The sequence below is a fragment of the Nomia melanderi genome, unplaced genomic scaffold, assembly GCF_051020985.1.
Source record: "Nomia melanderi isolate GNS246 unplaced genomic scaffold, iyNomMela1 scaffold0569, whole genome shotgun sequence".
In the NCBI taxonomy this organism is placed as follows: domain Eukaryota; kingdom Metazoa; phylum Arthropoda; class Insecta; order Hymenoptera; family Halictidae; genus Nomia; species Nomia melanderi.
Genome location: NW_027475683.1, coordinates 17,501 through 24,454, shown reverse-complemented (window position 1 = coordinate 24,454; position 6,954 = coordinate 17,501). Strand labels below are relative to the sequence as shown.

Genomic DNA, 6,954 nt, shown 5'->3' with positions numbered 1-6,954 from the left:
CAAAAAAACGTTGATGGGCCACGATTTCCGTGCGTCTTACATCTTTCGACGATGGGACGATCCACGCGAAGAGTAGTTACGTGCTCGCGCGAGGTGCGATAGCGTCGATTCGCTTTTCTGTACGGGGAGAAATAGAACGATGAGTTGACTTATCGGGTCTTCGTTGGAATTACCGTCGCTGGCATTGTAAACTCCAGATGACCTTGTGATTCCTTCGTCGGGCACTGGTAAAGGGTGGCGATGATTCGTTCTATAATAGAAATACCCGTCGTAGCGATTCGGCCGAGTCACCCGCCACGAAACTCTCTCTCGTCGTGGAATCCCCATGTCGGAGAGTAAAACGCGAAGGCTAACTATATAAGAAATATATAGTATTATTTATGCCTGTGGTTCTCCGTTTGCCCTACTCTCAGATACGCGACTCGGAGAGTTACGAATAATCGTGATGGACCACGATTTCTGTACGTCTTACATCTTTCGACGATGGGACGATCCACGCGAAGAGATCATTCCTGCTTGCGTGAGGTGCGATAGCGCCGATTCGCTTTTCTGTACGGGGAGAAATAGAACGATGAGTTGACTTATCGGGTCTTCGTTGGAATTACCGTCGCTGGCATTGTAAACTCCAGATGACCTTGTGATTCCTTCGTCGGGCACTGGTAAAGGGTGGCGATGATTCGTTCTATAATAGAAATACCCGTCGTAGCGATTCGGCCGTGTCACCCGCCACGAAAATCTCTCTCGTCGTGGAATCCCCGCGTCGTAGAGTAAACGCGAAGGCTTGCTATAGAAGACTATAGTTTATACGCCTGTGGTTCACCGGTTGCCTGCTCTCCGGGGTACGCGATCGCGCAGGAGTTACGGAAGAACTTGATGGGCCACGATCTCCAAGCGGCTATATCTTTCGACGATGGGACGATTCACGCGAAGAGAACGTTCGTGCATGCGTGAGGTGCGATAGCGTTGATTCGCTTGTCTGTACGGGGAGAAATAGAACGATGAGTTGACTTATCGGGTCTTCGTTGGAATTACCGTCGCTGGCATTGTAAACTCCAGATGACCTTGTGATTCCTTCGTCGGGCACTGGTAAAGGGTGGCGATGATTCGTTCTATAATAGAAATACCCGTCGTAGCGTTTCGACCGATGTCACCCGCCACGAAATTCTCTCTCGTCGTGGAATCCCCGCGTCGGAGAGTAACCGCCGAAGGCTTGCTATAGAAGACTATAGTTTATACGCCTGTGGTTCACCGGTTGCCGGCTCTCCGGGGCACGCGATCGCGCGAAGGTTACGGAGGGACGTGAAGCGCCCGAGCAATGAAACGTCCGCAGGAGGAAACGAGCAACCGCCGAACATTGTTTCGCGACGTTTCCATAATGTATTGTCGTTTCGCTCGCATCCCGCTTCTTTCCCCTAGTTTCCTCGACGCGTAGTTTCGCAGCCTTAGTGGACGAATCATTCTCGATTCGAGGAAAGATATGCAGTGGGGCGTGCAATGAGCCCGCCAGAGACCACGATCTCCAATGCGTCTTTACATCTTTGGACGATGGGACGATCCACGCGAAGAGAACGTTCGTGCTTGCGCGAGGTGCATTAGCGTCGATTCGCTTTTCTGTACGGGGAGAAATAGAACGATGAGTTGACTTATCGGGTCTTCGTTGGAATTACCGTCGCTGGCATTGTAAACTCCAGATGACCTTGTGATTCCTTCGTCGGGCACTGGTAAAGGGTGGCGATGATTCGTTCTATAATAGAAATACCCGTCGTAGCGATTCGGCCGAGTCACCCGCCACGAAACTGTCTCTCTTTCGTCGTGGAAACCCCGCGTCGGAGAGTAAAACGCGCGAAGGCTGTGACTGTAACATATATATATATATATACACAGTATACAATGCCTGTGGTTTTTGCGCGTGTCGGCTCTTCGGTATACGCGATCGGCCAGAGTTACGGAGGGACGGTGAAGCGCACGAGAAATTGAAACGGCCGCACGATTGGAACCGAGCAACCGTCGAACATTGTTTCGCGACGTTTCCATAATGCGTTTTCGTTTCGCTCGCATACCGCTTCTTTTCCCCTAGTCTCTGAGACGCGTTTTCGAGCCGTTCTTCTACTATCGATTCTCGTAGAGAGAAGGGACCGGGTAGTCTGGAAGTGGAACCCGCATCTTGCGTGTACCGTACACGGAATTGAGAGGACCGGCCGTGAAGCTCGTTTTAAAGCCGTGCGTCTGACACCCAACTCTTGCGCGCCAATTTCGCGGCAAGAGATAATATGGGACGAATGACCGGCAAAGAGCCAGCTGTGAAGTCTGTTTTTTTAATCGAATCCGTGGACGTGTGTATGCCGTAGCGTCGCTCGTCGTGTTCGTTCATGGTCGTTCCGAGAGAAAGAACGAAAGCGGTAACGAAGGGACCGGCCGTGAAGCTCGTTTTAAAGCCGCGCGTCTGACACCCAACTCTTGCGCGCCAATTTCGCGGCAAGAGATAACATGGGACGAATGACCGGCAAAGAGCCAGCTGTGAAGTCTTTTTTCATTATTTGCTTTCAATCGATCGATCGGTACGATTCGTGCAACGTTTCGCGCGATGCGACGCGAAAACATGCGCGCAACAATAGATGCGTCTGATCGGAAGAACGCGAGGGTCGACTGCACGCGATGGATTCAGTATCGGGTAGGATACAAAATATATCCCCGTCGTTTCCACGCGTGCGAGTCTTCTGCGTCTTTCGCGGGTTTTTGAATGCACTATACGCCCGGAACGTCGAGAAATATATACATATTACTTGAACGTTTTTCGTCTCGAAAGGCTTCGGTGTCGTCTCCAAGGCGACGCCTGAATCTCCTTCGCGCGCTGGTCGGAGATTCAGGTATCAACTTTTATCTTCTCTTTGAAAGAAGAGAGATATTAGGTCGAACAAGTGAGAATAAAATTATATATGTGAAATATAAAATTTATACGATTACCCTGAACGGTGGATCACTTGGCTCGTGGGTCGATGAAGAACGCAGCTAATTGCGCGTCAACGTGTGAACTGCAGGACACATGAACATCGACATTTCGAACGCACATTGCGGTCCACGGATACAATTCCTGGACCACGCCTGGCTGAGGGTCGTTTACGTACCATACACTGCTTGCGTAGCTCTGTCAAATCCCCGCCGTCGTTCACCTCTTCGGATCGAACGTTTTTTTACCGAAGGGCGCAAAGAACGTCTCTGAGTCGGGTTAAGAGAAGGATGCTACGTACGAGCGAACGATGGGTGTCTCGTCGGCGTTTGTCGCGGACACGCGAAAATTCTGTGAATTTCACGGACAGTGTACGTTCTAGTTGTTGCAAAACGATCGGAATCGTTTGTATGGACTCGCGTGAGTGTTCGCGGCGTCGTGCGTCGTTCAATTACGACCGCCCGCGGATACCGCTCCACTGCGATATGGATCTGAGCGACAACTTTTTCGGCTGTTCGTGAGATGAACGGTTTCGTGTGTTTAGAAAAATTTTTTTTCCCGCGCTCCCGACGTCACCTGAAATGATGCGTCAGAGGTGAAAGAAAATATTAAGAAGTCGAGAGAGAGAGACTACACACGTTTTATTCATATTTTGTATACCGTGCGTGAGACGGATGTGCACGACACGTCGTATGTCGGTATATTACCGACTGGCCCCAGGGAGATTGTTTTCTTCCTCTCTTACGAATGAGATGTACGTTTCGGAGGATCGTCGTTACCGAAACACACGGCAAAACGAGACTTCTCGCAGCAGAACCTTTATACACAATACACATCGACTCTTTTTACCCCGAGAGAGAGAGAAAAGGTGTATTTCTTTTTTTTATTTTTCGAATTCGACGCACGAACGCTTTGACGACTGGAGAAAAACACGGTGTGTGTTAAAATCGTGCGGGACGAGCATGCGTATTCGTAACGGGTCGAATAGTTCTTATTCCCCGTCGTCGCGTGTCCTCGCTGGACCACCACCGTGCGCTTCCGCCACGTTCAGTTGAATTTCGAAATATATATATATAAAAAGAATCACCATATACTCTCTTTCGGGAGGTGTATTTTTATCGGTTTCTGCTATAGAGAAGAGACGGAGATCGTGTTGTGAGGTGTAACGTTTCTGTATCCCCGTTTCGGAGGATCGTCGTTATCGGCGGAACACACGTCAAAACGAGACTTCTCGCAGAACCTTTATACACAATACACATCGACTCTTTTACCCCGAGAGAGAGAAAAGGTGTTTTTCTTTTTTTTTTATTTTTCGAATTCGACGCACGAACGCTTTGACGACTGGAGAAAAACACGGTGTGTGTTAAAATCGTGCGGGACGAGCATGCGTATTCGTAACGGGTCGAATAGTTCTTATTCCCCGTCGTCGCGTGTCCTCGCTGGACCACCACCGTGCGCTTCCGCCACGTTCAGTTGTATTTCGAAATATATATATATAAAAAGAATCACCATATACTCTCTTTCGGGAGGTGTATTTTTATCGGTTTCTGCTATAGAGAAGAGACGGACGATCGTGTGTGACACCACGTGGTAACGTTTCCGTATCCCCGTAAAATACGTTTATCTTTTCTCGTAGAAAAGAGAGAGGAAGAGGCAGGAGCTCCTCTTTGGCGAGGCTTTCGAACGTCGCGTCCCGTCCGCCGGAATATAATGATATAAATATATAACCGCCGCCGACTTTGTGCGAAAGCGTTGAAACGAACGCGTCGGTCGCCCCATGGTGTGTGTTTGTCGTGTCTTCTTTTCCTCTTCTGCACTTCTCTTCACTGTCGATCGCGAGACCGCGCGAGATCCGCTTCGGTCGTCCAGTCCCCGAAAATTCTTCTCGGACGGGCGTTAAAGTTAACCGGAGCGCGAGATCGTCTAGCGAGAGTCTTTTTCGCGATCGAGTAAAATGTGATAGAAGAAGGAGAAGAGTGTAAAAAGAGAATATAGACACGCGACGCAGCAGAGACCACTGGTGAGGCGCATAAGACGCGTTCGCGAACGATTTTTCGCGACGATACGGAGTCGCGCGTGTCGCGGTATATTTATCATTTATATACGTTATAATATGAATATTGTTGTGTTCGAACGCACTCTCCTCTAGACTTTGTTTTTTTTGCCTTTGAGCGATTTTTATGAAATTCGATTGAATTTTCATACAATTCACGTTCACGACGACCTCAGAGTAGGCGAGATTACCCGCTGAATTTAAGCATATTACTAAGCGGAGGAAAAGAAACTAACAAGGATTTCCTTAGTAGCTGCGAGCGAACAGGAATTAGCCCAGCACTGAATCCCGCGGTTCCGCCGTAGGGAAATGTAGTGTTCAGGAGGGTCCATTTATCCCGTGACGTCGAACCGCGTCCAAGTCCATCTTGAATGGGGCCATTTACCCGTAGAGGGTGCCAGGCCCGTAGCGACCGGTACGCGTTTCGGGAGGACCTTTCCTTAGAGTCGGGTTGCTTGAGAGTGCAGCCCTAAGTGGGTGGTAAACTCCATCTAAGGCTAAATATGACCACGAGACCGATAGCGAACAAGTACCGTGAGGGAAAGTTGAAAAGAACTTTGAAGAGAGAGTTCAAGAGTACGTGAAACCGTTCAGGGGTAAACCTGAGAAACCCAAAAGATCGAATGGGGAGATTCATCGTCGACGAGGCTGGCTTCCGTTGGCGCGCAGATACCCCGCGTATGGACCTTCGTGGTTCCAATGCGCGAGGGTACACCGCCTTCGGCCTAAATGTTCCGGCAACGTAGTCGTGCACTTCTCCCTTAGTAGAACGTCGCGACCCGTTGCGTGTCGGTCTACGGCCCGAGTGGTTGCCTGCCGCGTCGCCTTTGGCGCACGCGACAGACCCTCGGCGGCCCGGCCGGCTGCGCGACGGTACTCTGACGGTATCGGGCCGCAACCAATCCATTTTCGAATGTATGTGCGTCAGGCCCGCCGCAAGCTCGATCAGTATACCCTCGGAGGTACGGACCTGGTGCCGGCTCCGAGCCTGGTCAGCTGTTGGCAGGCGGTGTCCTCGGACTGGCCAAGCTTCGAATTACCGGTCGGCGACGCTACTGCTTTGGGTACTCTCAGGACCCGTCTTGAAACACGGACCAAGGAGTCTAACATGTGCGCGAGTCATTGGGATTTTGTAAACCTAAAGGCGGAATGAAAGTGAAGGTCGTTCCTTAGCGTCGACCGAGGGAGGATGGGCCGCGTTGCGATGCGGCCTCGCACTCCCGGGGCGTCTCGTTCTCATTGCGAGAAGAGGCGCACCCAGAGCGTACACGTTGGGACCCGAAAGATGGTGAACTATGCCTGGTCAGGACGAAGTCAGGGGAAACCCTGATGGAGGTCCGTAGCGATTCTGACGTGCAAATCGATCGTCGGAACTGGGTATAGGGGCGAAAGACTAATCGAACCATCTAGTAGCTGGTTCCCTCCGAAGTTTCCCTCAGGATAGCTGGCACTCGCTTGTTCCTCCGTGAACTTGTGCGAGTTTCATCTGGTAAAGCGAATGATTAGAGGCCTTGGGGCCGAAACGACCTAAACCTATTCTCAAACTTTAAATGGGTGAGATCTCTGGCTTGCTTGGATCAATGAAGCCACGAGATTTATGAATCAGAGTGCCAAGTGGGCCAATTTTGGTAAGCAGAACTGGCGCTGTGGGATGAACCAAACGCAGAGTTAAGGCGCCTAAGTCGACGCTTATGGGATACCATGAAAGGCGTTGGTTGCTTAAGACAGCAGGACGGTGGCCATGGAAGTCGGAATCCGCTAAGGAGTGTGTAACAACTCACCTGCCGAAGCAACTAGCCCTGAAAATGGATGGCGCTGAAGCGTCGCGCCTATACTCCGCCGTCAGCGGCAAATGGGGCGGGATTCTTCCTTTACGGGTCGAATCCTCCATGAAGCTCTGACGAGTAGGAGGGTCGCGGCGGTGTGCGCAGAAGGGTCTGGGCGTGAGCCTGCC

The 6,954-nt window shown here is 50.8% G+C and overlaps 2 non-coding genes across 2 annotated transcripts in view; both read left to right on the top strand.

The window, feature by feature from the left end:
- Window positions 1-2,961: 2,961 nt before the first annotated feature.
- LOC143176458 (5.8S ribosomal RNA) lies at window positions 2,962-3,116 on the top strand. Its single transcript, XR_013001001.1, has one exon. It is a non-coding gene; the product is annotated as a 5.8S ribosomal RNA (ribosomal RNA).
- Window positions 3,117-5,167: 2,051 nt separating this feature from the next.
- LOC143176459 (large subunit ribosomal RNA) overlaps window positions 5,168-6,954 on the top strand; it is a 4,007-nt gene continuing 2,220 nt past the window's right edge. The window contains exon 1 of the ribosomal RNA XR_013001002.1: window positions 5,168-6,954. This exon is cut by the window's right edge and continues 2,220 nt beyond it. This is a non-coding gene — a ribosomal RNA (large subunit ribosomal RNA).